A 17516-nucleotide genomic window follows, 5' to 3' on the forward strand; every position below is an offset into this window, starting at 1 on the left:
TTTCTTCCAAATATCAACCTCCGCCGCACTCTCAATGTTTCCATCACCAAACATCTGGTAAAGGTCGAGACCAGTCTCTTCAATAAATTCATCAAGGTGATCCAAATTGACATTCGGAGGTATGTTTGCCTGATGCATTAATCCTAAATTCGAACCATATTCATTACCAACAACTAGCGGGGGGACTGATTGGTGCGATTGTTGTCCGAGTTGTGCAACTCCTTTCCCTGCCCGCTTCTTTTTCTGTGCCGCCTCAATTGACTTGGTGAGAGTGCGGTCATAGTCCGTTAACGTTGATTTGGACGGCTTACGAGATTCCTGCTGTTGTTGCTGGTAAGAAGCCACCTTTTTTCTTAGAATATCTGGAGCTACGTAGAAGTATGGTTTCTCCGGGTTTCTCCTTGCTTCTTGATCCTTTTTAAGGTTGTCATAGAATCTGGACATATCTTTTTTATATGCATCAGTTACTTCTTCCTTCTCTTCAGATATTATTTTGGGAATAGCCCTTGGTTTCATGGTGGCTTTCTTTGCCGGCGGGGACTGGTTCTTTGTTTGCGGGACCGGCCTCTTGCTAGTACTTGGCTTCTTGGTAGGCGGGGGCGGGGGAGGCGTTGGAGACCTCCTTGGAGGTGGCGGCTGTGGCATTGGAGACCTCCTTGGAGATGGTGTGGATGCAGCCTCGCCTTCCAACACATTGTCATCGTACAGAGCATTATGATGATCTGGCGATTGAACAATTGGATTTAGGTTGGGGGAGGATCTGCCACAAAAAAAGGAATGACATATTATTATGAGCAGATTGTTAATTATTTAAGCCAATATAAATTAATGATGCAGTGTTTTCATCCGCACCTATGGTGAGGTAGTTCAGGAGGAGGTGGAGGCGACATCCCAGGAATGATGATGTAGCGCTTGTGCCATAGAATGAATGTCTTCCCTGCTTCTCCTAGAGTCTTCTCGCCATCACCTCCAGGAACTAAAACCTTTTTCAGCTTTATCTACCGAGATGGTAGCATATCCTTCTTGGATTATATTCCCATGAATCCTTGGTGTCTTGGTTCGGTCGATAGGATTAACAAGACCGATAGCCACTTGATTGTGGAATTCCCCTTCAGAATGTGTAGCTCACACGATTTACAAGGTTCAGTGACGTCATCCACAGGGAAGCGTAGTCCTGTGTCCCCTTAATTTGGTATCTCCATGGAAGCGCAGCTGCTTTTCAACTGAACAGATTGGCTAATGTTGATTCCTGGCTCTGATGCCTGCTTGCTTGCACTCACTGCTATTTGCACTTGCCTTCTGATTTCCTCCTGCATTCTCGCTTCAATTTTTTTTCCCGCTCCTATGCTTCACGCACCGCTTCCTCCAACCTCTGGAGCCGCTGTGCCTCTTCTTCCTTCTTTCTATGGCAGCTTCTGTAGGAAGGTCTGTCCTGAGGGAATCCATGCTCCCACGAGACACTTCCTTTGCCTCTAGTTCGGCCACCGTGTTCAATAGTCCCGATGGCGTATGTCCGTTCATCCTTCTCTCTGTTGGGCCTGAACGCACCACTAGCAGTAGCTCTCTGAGCATAAAACAATCTTTCTGCTGCTTCTTGTAGTCTTGCGCCATAAACGCACTTCCCTGTCTCCTGGTCCAGTGTTCCCCCATGAGCGAAAAACCAATTCTTTGCACGCTCTCCCCACTCGAGTGATTCTGGTGTGATACCCTTGGCAAGAAGGTCTGCTTCCATTTTGTTCCACTTCTTAATGGCAGTCGGGTAGCCACCTGATCCCAAGTTATGGTGGTATGTCTTCTGTTGGGCATTACGTTGGTTCTTTATCACCCGACTCACACCCTCTTCCGACGTCTTGTACTGTACAAACTCATCCCAATAGGGCCTCTGCTTTGAGATCGGGCTTGGGACAGTGAAATCTGGTGCTATGTTCTTCTTGACATACGTCGTGTATAGGTGTTTCTTCCAAGTCTGAAACTGGGTGGCCATCTTCTTCATTGTTCAATCCCTAACTCGCTCCTTCAATTCATCACCATCTATTATATCATCATAACCATCTGTTTGGAGCGTGAAATGTACCAAGACATCTTTCCAAATTAACATCTTGTCACGATCGGAGACAAAACTGATATGAGGAGCATTGGTCTTCTTCTTCCATTCACGAGTACTGATCGGGAGCCGGTCCCATACAAGATAACCACAGTGGTACACAAATTTTGTTTTATTTGGCCCCCCCCGGTTCGCCTGTATCCACATTGAACTCCGAGATGATGAAGCGGCCCTCCAATGGCTTTTTGGGACCTCGAACATTTTTACTCTTCGTTGTAGTTGTTGATGTCGATCCAGAGGGCTACAAAACATAAACATTATTTTTAATGTCATGAGCACACATAAGACATATGATAATATATATAGCTAATAATAAAAAATATATACTTGGCCAATATGTTGTTGCACATTTTGTTCAAGAGCTAAGTACTGACTCCCGTCATCTGCATCCACTTGCACGTTATTTTTAGCACCATCATCGCCGGCAACTTGAGTGCCAGTGTTGATCAAATTCATCATCAACTCCTCCTCATCCATGTTTCTCGGGTCAGCCATCTAGCTTCAAAAAACAAAACCAATATATAGTACGTCAAATCTTTGCTTACATGCGTAAAATCTACGAACAATATGCATTATTAAATCTTGCCCCTCGGTCACGGACGCAATTTGCCACACTAGGGCGAACTGCGTCGGTACTAGGGCGAATTAGGGCTATACATAAACGGCCGAGGGCGAATTGTGTCGGTGACTAGGGCGACCCACGTCGGTGACATCAACAACGTGGTTCGCCCTAGTCATCGACGCAATTCGCCCTAGTGTGATTGTTTAGCGTTAACGATAACGATAATACAAATGTTGATCGACTAGGCCGCGAGAGAGGGCGGTGTGACGAGAGTGGCGGTGCTCCACTCCGCCGTATATATGTTTGTACACATGGGTGAACGAGGGCGGCGGTGCTCCACCGTATACATAGAAACGCATGGGCGAACGAGGGCGGCGGTGCTCCGCGACGTATATATACATGCATATGAATACAAATGACGTATATATACGTGTCGGCACGGTGGTCGGTGTGCTGACGATGACGACATGAGGCGGGCCGGGGCGGTGTCGGTGCGGTGGAGGGCGTCGTCGGCGCGGAGCGGCCTGGGCCGGGGCTGCGGTCAATGCGCTGGAGGGTGTGGCCCATGCGTCGGGCCGGGGCTGTGATCAAAAGGAGTATATTATATATCATGCATGCATGTCCACACGTTTTTTTTCTTTTTGCAAAACACAGTACAAACGTCAATATATAGCATTGCAAACCAGCAAAAAAATAAAAAAAAATTGCGAAACTCCATAGCCACGAGCAAGCCACGGCACCGCGCCATCATCCTCGCCACGGCCGGCCATGCGACCCCGCCATGCCCATACTGTGATTGGCCGCTGAATGGCGAAACCCTAGGCACTAGGAGAGAGAAAGCTGAGAGAACTCACCTCGGGTGGGCGCGGTGGAGGGCCGCACAGGCGCGCGCGGTGGAGGGCCGCACGAGGTCGTCGGCGCGAGGTCGTCGGCGGTGGAGGGCCGCACGGGCGCGCGCGGTGGACGGCCACACGAGGCGAGGTGCGGGCTCCGGTGTCATGGCGGCGGGCTGATGCGCAGGGGAAGATGAATCGGCGGCGGCGTGAGGAAGAAGAGAGAAAGGGCGGCGGTGTTCGACGAGGAAGAAGAGGAGGGGATCGATCTGCGCTAGGCACTGGCGGTTATATACCAGGGAGATTTACTCCCGGTGCCAGCCACCAGCCGGGAGTAAAGGTCCTTTGCTCTCGGTGCGTGTTACCAACCGGGAGTAAAGGTATACCTTTACTCCCGGTTGGTAACACGCACCGGGAGCAATGGTTTTTTTTGGCGGGCCACAAAACTGCAGCCCACCTTTACTCCCAGGTGGGCTTCCCACCCGGGAGTAAAGGTGGGCTGCAGTTTCGTTTCCCGCCTGTTTTGAGCAAATTTTTTTAATAGAAATGCAATAGTCTTGTTAAATACATAGTAAATTAAATAAAAGGCATAAAATTATTTTGTTAAAAATATGGATTTTCTTTTTCTTTATTGCACATAGGAAAAATCTATAACCTAACTTTTTTATTTTTTGTTATAATTATAAAACATAATGTAACTAATATTTATTATTTCGTTAATGCAAAAATGTAGTGTTTAATTAAAATTATTAAAACTATTGGTTTTGGACAGGAAATTTGTTTTCACATCATTTTAACGTTAATATTTTAATTTTTCATCACTCAATATCCTAATTTAACTTTTCGAGAGAGAAATCCCACCAAATCAAACATTGATTTAATTTGAAACGTGACATAATAAACATTTGAATTCACAATTATTACATAATATCTCAAACACACACACTACATTAAATCACTATATCATCAAGTGGGCACAACAGTTAACTTCTTCTTTATGTATGTCCCTTGGTTATGATCGTGTCATAACCATGGAGTGTCCTCATCATTTACCAAGATGCTAAGGTCTTTGTTCACTTTGAAGGGCAGAATTCGGTCATCCTTTTCATAATCTTCTAACATGTCCGACTTGTCCTCAATTCCCACGATGACTCTTTTCCCTGAAAGAACTATGTGGCGCTTTGGCTCTTTGGTTGAGTCATTATCGTTTTTCCCTCTTTTTGGTTTGGTAGACATATCATTGACATAGAACACCTGATTCACATCCTTGGCAAGGACGAATGGTTCGTCTTTGTACCCAATATTACTAAGGTCTACTGTTGTCATTCCATACTCGTTGTCTACTGTTACCCCGCCTCTGGTCACCTTGACCCATTGGCACTTGAACAATGGGATCTTCAAATTAGGTGCATATTCTAGTTCTCATATTTCATCTATGCGGCCATAATATGTCTGCTTATTCCCATTCGGGTCTATGGCATCTATGCGGACACCACTGTTTTGGTTGGTACTCCTTTTATCTTGGGCTACTGTGTAGAATATGTTCCCATTTATCTCGTACCCTTTGTATGTGACGATATGCCACGATGGTTGCATAGCCAATAAATACAGTTGCTCATGGATGCTCTCATCACCTTAACATTTTTTCGATACCAACCGCCGAAAGTTTCCATGTGCTTACGCGTAATCCAAGCTTCAGTCTTCCCTGGAAACTCGAATCGTAAGAGATCCTTGTGTGTCTCAATATACGGATCTACCAAAGAGGAGTTCTGTAGAACTGTGTAGTGCGCTTTATTGAAATAATCATCCTCCGTACCAATATATGTTTTCCTCCCTAGTGTCCCCTTTTCGCTTAGTCTCCCCTCATGTCTCGATTCAGGAACACCAATCGAGTCAAGGTCAGGAATAAAGTCAACACAGAACTCAATGACCTCTTCTGTTCCATAGCCCTTGGCGATGCTTCCTTCTGGGCGAGCACGGTTGTGAACATATTTCTTCAGGACTCCCATGAATCTCTCTAAGGGGAACATGTTGTGTAGGAACACAGGACCGAGAATGAAAATCTCCTTGACTAGGTGAACTAGGAGGTGTGTCATGATATCAAAGAAGGAAGGAGGGAACACCAACTCAAAGCTGACGAGACATTGAACCACATCATTTTGTAGTTTAGCTAGATCAATTGGATCAATTGCCTTCTGAGAAATTGCATTGAGGAATGCACATAGCTTCACGGTGGCTAGACGTACATTTGGAGGTAGAATTCCTCTTAATGTAACTGGAAGTAATTACGTCATGAGAATGTGACAGTCATGGGACTTTAAGTTACAGAATTTCTTCTCTGGCACATTTATAATAACCTTTATATTCGAGGAGAATCCAGATGGTACCTTGATGTTGTTTAAGCATTCAAACATGATTTCCTTCTCCTCTTTGCTTAGAGTGTAGCTAGTAGGACGTAAGTAATGGCGTCCATCATCTGTCTTCTCTGGATGCATGTTGTCTCTTTCTCTCAAACAACGTAGGTCCTGTCGTGCTTCAAATGTGTCCTTAGGCTTTCCATACACACCCATGAAGCCTAGCAGGTTCACACAAAGATTCTTCGTTAGGTGCATCACGTCGATCGAGCTACGGACCTCTAGGACTTGCCAATAGGTTAGCTCCCAAAATATGGACTTCTTCTTCCACATGGTTGCGTGACCGTTAGCGTCGTTCGGAACAGGTTGGCTGCCATGTCCTTTTCCAAAGACGACTTTCACATCATTGACCATATCGAGTACATCCTCACCGGTTCGGTTCTGAGGCTTGGTCAGGTGGTCTGCCTTCCCTTTAAAATGCTTGCCTTTCTTTCTTACGGGGTGATTTGCAGGAAGAAATCGATGATGGCCAAGGTACACAACCTTTTGACATTTTTTCAAGAATACACCTCTAATATCACCGAAGCAGTGTGTGCATGCATTATATCCCTTGTTTGACTGTCCTAAAAGATTACTTAGAGCAGGCCAATCATTGATTGTTATAAACAACAATGCTCACAGATCAAAGTGTTCCTGTTTGTACTCATCCCACACACGTACACCTTCTTTATTCCACAAAATGAGAAGTTCGTCAATAAGTGGTCTCATGTACACATCGATGTCATTGCCAGGTTGCTTCGGGCCTTGGATGAGCATAGGCATCATAATGAACTTCCGCTTCATGCATAACCAAGGAGGAAGGTTGTAGATACTTAGAGTAACAGGCCAAGTGCTATGACTACTATTCTGCTCTCCAAAAGGATTGATACTATCTATACTTAAAGCAAACCTTAAGTTTCTTGCGTCATTTGCAAACTCCGAGAATTCTCTGTCAATTGCTCTCCACTGGGACCCATCAGCAGGGTGTCTCAACATATTGTCTACCTTACGGTCTTCTTTGTGCCATCGCAACAATTTTGCATGTTCTTTGTTTCTGAATAGACGTTTCAAGCGTGGTATTATAGGAGCATACCACATAACCTTGGCAGGGATTTTCTTCCGCTGACGTTCGCCCTCAACATCACCAGGGTCATCTCGCCTGATCTTATACTGCGATGAATGGCATACCAGGCATGCATCCAATTTCTCGTACTCTTTGCCACGGTAGAGGATGTAGTCATTAGGACATGCATGTATCTTCTCGATTTCTAGCCCCATAGGACAGACAACTTGTTTTGCTTCGTAGGTAGTGGCGGGCAATTCATTGTCCTTCGGAAGCATCTTCTTTTTGATTTTTAGTAACTCTCCAAATCCCTTGTCAGATACACCATTCTTTGCCTTCCATTGCAGCAATTCTAGTGTGGTTCCCAACTTTTTCTGCCCTGCATCACAAGTTGGGTACAATAATTTCTTGTGATCTTCTAGCATCCGCTCGAACTTGATCTTCTCCTTTTCACTTTCACATTCTCTTTGTGTGTCACAAATGACCTGACAAAGATCATCAGCAGACTCATCTCTGCGGCTACCTCTTCTTCAGCTTCTCCCATTGCAGTATCATTGAAGCACGCACCATCGGGAATAATATCATTGTCGTCCCATTGTTCTTCTTCACCTTCTTCCATTACAACGCCCGTTTCTCCATGCTTCGTCCAACAAATATAGTTTGGCATGAAACCCGACTTGAACAAGTATGAATGAAGAGTCCTTGAGCAAGGATATTCCACCGTATTCTTACATACGGCACATGGGCAGCACATGAAACCATCGCATTTGTTTGCCTCGATCGCACGTAACAAAGAATGCACGCCGTCCATGAACTCTTGGGAGCGACGATCAGCATTGTACATACAATGCCGACTCATCTGCATTACATGACATAAATACTGTATTAAAACCTAGAACATAATTAGTTAATTATACAACATGCATACCACCACAAAAGCTATAAATTTAAGAAATCATCGCTACAATGTAGACAATCCCAACTACCACTAAAAACACTAAAGGTAAAATGCACTTCAACAGCACAAGGATTTTGCGACCAATCCCAACTAAAATAGACAGATCCCCCGTTTGTTCAACATCTTTGGGCTTCTTCGGCTGGATCACTGCCTCATTAGCCGCCATATCTGCCTGTTGTGCAAGATATTTTTGCACGAGTTCAACATACTCTTCCTCCCAATAGAAGCCTGAACATCCAGTGCCATCCCAATGAAATTAAAACAGAAAATTAGAACTTTAATGACAACCATCATGAAAATAGGTATAAACTAACCATAGTCATTCAATACGATAAAATAACTCACATTGCGATCCGGACACTTGTAGAAAATGCGACCCTTGTTGGGACCCTCCTTCTTCACTCGGTACTCCATCACAATCTTTGTCTCATCACAACACTTGTCGCATGCAATGAGTGGGAGGCCCGGCCTAAGTCGCTTTGGAAACCCATGAGAGGCCGAGGACCCGGAAGCAGTTGCCATCTACTCTCTATACTCATTTTTTAATACACTATAAATTTCTCATTTTATAAACAAATAAAATTAAAAAAACTCTAAAATTCTCTACATCTCTAAACAATGAAGTGTGCTATGCGTGCTACAAATGAACAGTGAATACTAGTTTTTAATAGCTACTTTAACCTTCCTTCATGTAAATATGCAAGCTTGAAGTTTAAAGGTTTCCAGAGTGTTTAACACTACTCTGCTTACCGAGAAAGTTGCTAGTGTTGTGTCGTTGGCATTTTTCATGGCCGTGGCCATGGTCATTGTGTTGTCGTCTTTTACTGCGGCAGGTAAGTAATTCACATGATATTTCCGCAAATTAATAGAAGAATGGGAGTGTACACACATAACAATCGATTATCGTTTATATTTATATATATACTACGTTTGGGTACGGTGATTGACAGACTACTGCGACGATATCGGGACGTGTGAATAAATAACCATCCGTACTAGTTGACCTTGCTTACATGATTATCTCGGCGAGCATTTCTCCACCGGACGGCACCGTACTTGGCCACGGAAGAGCTCCGATTCTACGAGGAAGGGAACACGGTCTTCCACGACCGTTGCCGCTCTCCCTCGTAGAATCAAAGCTCCTACTTGACGTCTGTTACCGCTCGACAGAGAACATGCTCGCCGAGATGAACACGGTCCACAAGTTCAACTAGCTACTTTAACCTTCGTTCATGTAAATATGCAAGCTTGAAGTGATTTTGAGCTCAAATTGGTTACAAATGAAAAAAAACCACAATAAAGAACCATATATATATAGTGAACAAAATGAGATAAGACAATGGTGAAAAATGAGAGTATGAGATTGGTAACCTTTACAACTGAAGAATCGACAGAGGAATCGAAGAAATCGACGGAGGAATCGAAGAATGGATGGAGGAACAATGGAGGAAGGAAGCAAGAACACTAGTGCAGTGAGCTTCAAAATGTGCTGAGCTCGGGCTCGGGGAGGAAGGAGACGGCCGGGATATAAAGGGGGACCTTTAGTCCCGGTTGGTGGCTCCAACCAGGACTAAAGGTCCCTCCCAACGGCTACTACGCCAGACAGAGGTGGCAGGGGCCTTTAGTCCCGGTTGGAGCCACCAACAGGGAGTAAAAGTCTACCTTTAGTCCCGGTTGGTGGCTCCAACCGGGACTAAAGGTCCCTGCCACCTCTGTCTGGCGCAAGTAGCCGTTGGGAGGGACCTTTAGTCCTGGTTGGAGCCACCAACCGGGACTAAAGGTATCTCTAGTCCCGGGCGCAAAAAATGCCGGGACTAAGCCCATTTTGGCCGAGGATCAAAGGTCTGTTCTCTACTAGTGCTGTTTCCTGTAGATCAGTGTCGGTTTTTAAGGACCGACAGTGATGTCAACCCCACATCACTGCCGGTATGCCACTGTCGATTCAAAATCCGGCAGTGAAGTGGGTTTTTGAACCGGCAGTGATGTCCAGATCTGGGGTAGTGTGCAAAGTGGGTTCCTGGACACATCCTTTGCCCTGCCCCAAATGGTAAGTATTGGAAATTGTTTCCCTTATTGTCCATAGCTGCGGCGCTACCGCCTTCTATGAACCGCTCAGGCATGAACTTGTCCGCTTTCTACCAATAGCTAGGATCCCTTGCTAGAGGCCAGCTATTAACAATGGCACGTGTTCCCGAAGGTATCGTGTACCCTTCTATGTTGCAATCGGCCATGGATAGGTGGGGCACAAGGAGCGGTGCCGGCATATGGAGTCGGAGTGTCTCTTTGATGACTGCCTTTAGGTAGGCTAAACTATTAAGGTCCTCTTCCGTAACTATCTCTTTTCCCTTAGCTATAGTGCTTCTCACCTCGTCTTGTAGCTTGTTCAGGAGGCAGGGGTTTTGCATGAGCTGAGCCATCGCACATTCCAGCACTATGAATGCTGTATGTGTGCCAGCTTCAAACATGACCTACATACATATGGAAACATATATATAAGAATAAGTATATATTTTTATATACATGTAGGTGGTAGTTGTGGGTGAGGTGACGTCATTATATACCACCAGTTGTGCCTTAATATGATCTCTAGTGAGGATGTACTCTTCTTGAAGGGAGAGCAAGACATTGATGAAGTCGCTCTCTTCCCCGTCACGTTCTGGTGCTGGCTTGCTTGCATGGTCATCGATGAGTGTATTGAGCAAGTTGTCCCACATCTTGTTCACCTTTTGTGCCTTCGCACACACAATCCTCTCGATGACGTCCAGCTTAACCAGCATTGGGAAGTAGTCCTGTAGGTTGAAACCCCCTATGAGTGACGAGTTTGCCTCAACGAGCTCCCTGAAAAGTTTATTTCGGCCTTCCTCCCTGAAGAACTTGCCACACACAGCGTGGCACACGATATCGCTGGCAAAGGAGATGAGCAGTTCGATCGCTTAGGTCAATAGAGGTACCTGCGGTGGCCGCCTCGCGGATCTTAGCCACCACCAACCTCACCTGTTGTGAATTATTTTCAGGCAATCAACTTCATCTATTGAACAATATATGTTCAAATTGACGCATGGTTATTACCTCATGCTCGCGTGCATGGCGGTAAGACCAGACCTTCTTGTTGGTGAGGAGGTGTGTGGTAACTATCTTCTTGACCTGGCGCCAGTGCTCGCCGTAGGGTGAGAAGACGACATCCGTGGAGCCGTAGAAGAGGATGTCGGTGACGGGGGAGTAGGCCCTGGACGCGAAGATGTGGTCCTGCGTTCGCAGCACGGCCTGGGTGGCGCTCGGCGAGGAGACGATGAGCGTGGGGACGGCACCGAGGTGGAGGAGCATGAGGCCATCGCGGCCATGCTTGGCGGAGAGGTCACGGAGGGAGACGTGCGGTAGGGTGCCGACGAGGTGCATGTGGCCAATGATGGGGAGCCTGCTTGGAGGCGAAGGCAGCTTGCTCAGCAGCTGTTCTCTGGCTCTTGCGGTGGCCGTCGTTCCAAAGCGACTGTGCACGAGGAGGACGAGAAGAGGACAGACGGGCAGGACAGAGAGCACTAGGGCCACCTGTGGTGGAGACTTCGCCTGCAGCAGCTCCTCGTGGTGGCCATGAGAGAGAGCCATCACTGAAGCGTAATGTGCGCCGCGCTTCCCAGGCTGCAGCATAGTTCAGTTTACTGATACTGAATTGAATGATGATAGCTGGGCTTCTTTGCCCAGGCGGCCTTTTATATAGAGAGAGAGCCAGAAACCTGGTGATTGCACCACGAATTAAGGATCTTTCTTGTCTATAGTTTATTCAGAAAAAAAGCTGTAGACAGGCGTAGAGGGCCATTACCATGAAATACTATTTTACAAATAGAAAAATCAATGTGACTCTTGACTGATTTTTCAGTTGTTATTACTAGCAAATATGTCCATCCCATGTAATGGAACATACAGACTGTTGTGTGTTCATTACCTGAACGACATGCGACTCATATAGATTTATGCATGATCACATCATCTGTTCTAATACGCACTTAGTTCAAAACGTGGTCCTGTACTCTTTTGGGATTTGGACCAAAAACGGTCTTCAAGACACCTCAACACTAATTTTGTTTATAATAAATAATTTCTGGCAACAAAAGTTTGATCATTAGAAATTGTAAAAAATAAAACATGCTCACGTGCTGCAACGGGACGCAAAACTTGTTGTGTGATCCTAAGGCCATAATTAGCAAGCTATCTTATTCGATTTAATTGAGCTTGGCCCAATCTGATGTCAATGTTGGCTCTCAAATTACTGTTCATGAGAATTCATGCCATCGCCCTAAAGTAGCAACTAGTATTTTTGAAGCAGATCAAATCTTGTATTCTTCTGATTTTGAATCTGCATGCAAGATTCTAGAACAATCTTCTAAGAAATTTGGTTCTCTCTCTATTTTTAATCATGGCAAGTTGGTTGGCCGAGAAGGTATGCTAGTTGCAACCAAGATTGACTGGCCTGTTGTTTCGATTAATAATGGTTCATCCAAGGAAATATTAGAGGCAGAGACTGTCTTGTATCATGACTGTTCCCATATTGCTGACGAGAAGGGCAATTGACAAATCATATATGCGTGTTGCTACCCAATGTAAGTCTGAAGATGATGGTGCTTTTGATCAGATGAATGATTATAGCACCCGATTTTAAGAACAAAACCTGATACACACCATATGTGAGCCCAGGAACTCAATTCTCACATATAGCTACAATTAACGGTAATATCAATAGACAATGCTCAATATATAACGTACCTAGTATAAAGAATATAACCTTAAATAGCAAACAGCGGAAAGATAACTCCGATCTTCGGGTGAAGATTCCACTTCCACATGGACAACTGACTGGTTTATCACAAGCTTAATTCCTCCAAACTCTAGCAATCTGGTACCCATCCAGGATTTTTATCCAAATAATTGAAAAATAAAGCAAGCGTAAGTACATATCGTACTCAACAAATATATCATGGGGTTCATGAGGCTCAAAAGGCTGACACTGGTTTAACTGCGATTAGCTTTTAATTGTCTCAATATTAGCATAGGAGTAGCAACAAGTTTATCACAAGCCCATATAAACACATGATCAGAAAAACATGAATAATGAATAGCATAAATAATTAACCATTAATGATCATCTTTATCATCAGTATCATCAGCGTTCATCATCTATTCCGTAAGGGTCCAAGGTCGCTCGTGATCGTGAGCACGGCTGATATATTAGTTTTACACTCTGCAGAGGTTGTACACTTTCACTGTGAGTCGTGATTTATCCTTTCGCCCGAGGTAGCTAATCTCTTGACCCACTTCCAAGGAAGGTCGGCAGGGTTCACTATGAGGCCGTTCAAAGGTTCGTCTAACAAGTTAGGGCCATTAGATTCACTCGGCAAATAGATGTAGAGCCCCCCTTCCCGATGGCACAATGATGCGCAGCCCATATACAAGGGGACAGAGGCCGTACTATACCTGATTTGGCAAACCATTCTTACATCGATAAAGGTAACCACTAACAAGCTAGAAAAGGTCCTCATACTGAGCTAAAGCCAGAGCCATATAGCCCTCATAGTTGTACTGTAAGTCCCGGATGTTTACTTACAGATAAGTCCTTAGGGAGAGAAATCTAGAGCACTATAAAAACAACCCAATGCTCTAGCCCCCTTGTTGCATGTTGCTAAAAAGCATCTTTTAATGTTTATTGCTTATACCATTAGTCAAGTTACAAGATCATGGTTTCAGTTGAGCACTAGCATCATACTACCCAATGCAATACACCATAGGTATTAATGAACAAGGTATACAGTACTAGAAAATCCTTAGTGGTAGTCAAGGTAGACACATGCAGTATGAATTAAATGATAAAAGGTCTATAGGACAACAAGGAAGATCACATGATATACTTGCCTTAAACTTAGATCCTTCTTCAAGTCTAAAACTTCAAAGATCTGCTTCTTGATTCACCACGTATAGCTCACCGACTAGACATGATTATAAAGCACCACACAAGCATCCATGCAATCATACACAAAACAAATAATAGATCTAAATTAGAATAATACACAAAACATAAAATCAAGATGAAAAGTTTGTAAAACGAATCTATGTTTCGCTACGAACACACAAACGCGAAAAGCAAACTAATCGGAGCTATAACGAAAAAGTTATGAATTAAACAAGATTCCCTTTAATAAAATAATAGATTAAATCTAACCTCAAATTTCAAAAGTTGAAAATATATTTAACAGTAGTATGAACATGTAGATTATGGAATTACGAACCTAACTCAAGTTGAACGGGTCAAATCGGAGTTAAAACGGAGAAGAACTACGCATAAAATAAGATCAATGGCATTTTTGTAAATATTTGAAAATCAATTTCGTATTTAAATTAAAAGAAAACTGAAATAAAAGATTAACTGAACTGGGCCTCATTTTAATAAAAATTGAGGGGCTAAAATAGAAGATCTAAGGCAATATGTTGAAATACTTTCCACAGAGGGTGGACCGCGGGTCGATTTCTCACTTTAGCAAAACAGCCAGGTTGACTGGGTCTCCGCTGACGCGGAGACCACATAGCAACAGGCAGCAGCTCCTGAGTGGCGGGTTCAAGGTGGACTGCCTGCGTGGCGTGCTGACGCAGACGGTGCGCTTGGTGTACACTGTGCTCATGGACCGAAGAGGTATCTTCTATAATCTGGATCGTTGATCGTGGATCGGACGTCTACCGATGGTTGGGAGGATTTCTCCAGCCGACACAGTAACACCGGCATTGTGGTGGCCATTGCTGGCAACGAGGACCTCGCTGGCGAGCACGAAGAGGGCTCTAGAGTCCATGATTCGATGCCGGGAAAGTACAGGGAGCAAGAGAAGACGATGGTGAACTCGACTTGGCAATCTACGGTGACTAAGATCGAGCAGAGATGGTTAGCGGCGAGCAATGGCGACGACGGAGCGACGGCGATGCGGGGGAGACCAAAACAGAGCGAGATAGAGGGAGTTAAGGGGCTCTGCAGGTTTGACAACTCTACGCGAAGCTCGAGGACGCTCTTACCGTTATGGAGGAGCAGCTAAGCAACGCGGCGATGGTGGTCTCTTCTCGGCGAGATTCGGGCGGCAGCGCTAGGGCACGGGATGGCTTAGGGGGTCGGCGTCTTGTGCTCGGGTGGATGCGGGCGGCACGGGAAGCTTGGTCCGCACGGCAAGATGCAGTGGCGTGGGCAGCGTGGACTTTGACAGCAGTGGAGACAGAGTCCGGCTCGGCCTGGAGGTAGGAGACGGCGCTGACATGTGGCCCCGGGATGACAGCGAGTGAAAGAGCGGCACCGGCCTGTCAGACAGAGAGAAAAGAGTGGTGCACGCTCCGCGCGTGGGCTTTGGCCTTCTGCCGGCCTATCTCAGTGGGCCGTGCGAGAGGGAGAGGGGAGAGCGGAGCAGGCCTGGGGAAAAAGAGAGCGGGTTGTGGGCGCTGCCGGCCCAGAAACAAAGAGGGAGGGATGGGCGCAAGGGGGAGGGAGCAGGCCATGGGCCAGAAGGGAAGGGGCTTGCTCTTTTCTTTTTCCAAATTGTATTTTCCTAATACTTTTTCAAATAGGTTTTGAATTCATTTGAACCTTGAATCAAAACCAAATTTAAATATTATTTCAAATATACTTTTCAATTCAAATAAAAATGAGAAATTTTGGTAAGTTTTCAAAAATAAATTTTTACAACTTTTTAAATGCTTCTATTTTCTAATTTTCTTTTCTTTTATTTCAAAAGCCTTTTCAAAATTATTTCCTAAAGCAATTTAAATTTATTTTAAATTTTAATCAAAACCACTCAACCAAATAAATCAAATGCACTAGCATGTATGCTCAAACATGTTGGTACTCCTTATGATAAATTTTAATATAATGAAAAATATTCTTTTTCCTATATTTCTTGTGCACAAATTTTGATAAATAAATCATTTCAATCCTATTTTTAAAGGGACAAATTTTAGGGTGTTACAATTCTACCCCCCTTAAGATGAATCTTGTCCTCGAGATTCGGACGATGGTGATTAAAGAGATATAGGCATTCCGCCTTTAGATTCCTTTTACCACTCCATTGCTGCTTGCATGACTTGATGACCTTACTCCAAATAACTTGCCAAACTGATTCTAAGATTCTGACATATACTCCAAACAATACTTAGGTTACTCCAATCACTAGGTCACCTTTCCTATAATACCAATTCACTTTCTTAAAATATCCACCTTCCAACGAAGCCTGACAAATCTCTTGGTCAAAAAGGGATTCTACTACCGATCTTCAAAACATTAAGGATCCTGGTTAAGTTGCTCGAACTTGGAATACAATTCTTAGTCTTTGGTGTCACCCAAACCTTCTTAGCACAATTCTCCGTTGCTAAGGGCATCGGCCATGACTTTGATCCTTGAAGTGATAGCACTTTTCCAAGTCATAATCAATTTCATTGCAACGAGGATATCACAAGCTCAAGACCATCTTAGTGAAGATGTCCTGTAGATTCTTGTGATCCTCCTAGATGTCACTTTTACGTCCAAGTAGACAGTATCTCCATGCTCCATAATGGATAACTACAGTTAACATGTTAGGTAGTTCAACTCACGCTTCCTTAGTTGACTTAACGGACAAGCCACTACTTTTCTTCTTGTATAAGGACACATCCCACACCTTTGACAGGGTGCATCATAATGGATATAAAGCTCTTGTCCTTACCTGACAAAGCTAATACGTAGGTTTTACTTCAACCTCTCTTTTTTTACTCCTTCAAGAACTTAGCCGAGGTCTCTTGATCCAAACTTAAACAGTCTCCCGTAACACTATCAATATCTTGATGGTCTTGGATAAACTTCCCTTGAACCTCTAACCAAACCTCATTATTAAAGACTCTGAGTTCCTCTCACATCTTTGAGTGGATTCCTATCACATCATTAACTTTCTTCAATCCAAACCTTCTTGTCATGCTTAGTATATCATTAGAATTTCTTGAGACTCCATAGAACCATCTGTAATTATTAGATATCTCATTCCTATGTCATCAATGCCTACTTGTCCTAGGTATGTTGAAGATTGGACTCCTAGTTGATGATAGCTCGAATTGCGGAGCCATATTGACGAATTCATCCACTTCACGTAGATGATCCAATAACTTATCAACCGAGCAAAGGATACTTACTCTGGATGATGAAGCCCTTAAGTGGTATACATCCTCTGAGTATACACCTTCTAATAGGTCATTCTCATATTCCTCAGGTGTAGGTTGAATACCCTCATACTCAATTCTTTCTCCTAACGATGTTATTAGAAGCACCGAACGTTGGGCATACTTAATGACTCCTTTGCATGCAGACAACCATCCCATTCCAAGGATAACATCAATATCCATAAATTCCAAAACAACAAGGTTTGCCTTGAAGTTCTTCCCTTTTATGTTAAGACTAACTTTTGGGCATATGCGGTTTGCCTTCTTTTCTCCTCCTAGAGAGTTAACTATTAGGGGTTTCCTCATCGGAAGCATAGTTATCTTATGTTCTTCCACATATTCCCTAGAGAAGAATGAATGTGACGCACTGGTGTCAAACAACACCATAGCAGTGTCTGA

The 17516-nt window shown here is 44.2% G+C and overlaps 1 pseudogene; it reads right to left on the reverse strand.

Annotated features, from left to right (window-relative positions):
• Window positions 1-11516, reverse strand: part of LOC136482404 (indole-2-monooxygenase-like) — a 37733-nt pseudogene extending 26217 nt beyond the window's left edge.
• Window positions 11517-17516: the final 6000 nt, after the last annotated feature.

This window comes from Miscanthus floridulus, chromosome 9 (assembly GCF_019320115.1).
Source record: "Miscanthus floridulus cultivar M001 chromosome 9, ASM1932011v1, whole genome shotgun sequence".
NCBI classification, from domain to species: domain Eukaryota; kingdom Viridiplantae; phylum Streptophyta; class Magnoliopsida; order Poales; family Poaceae; genus Miscanthus; species Miscanthus floridulus.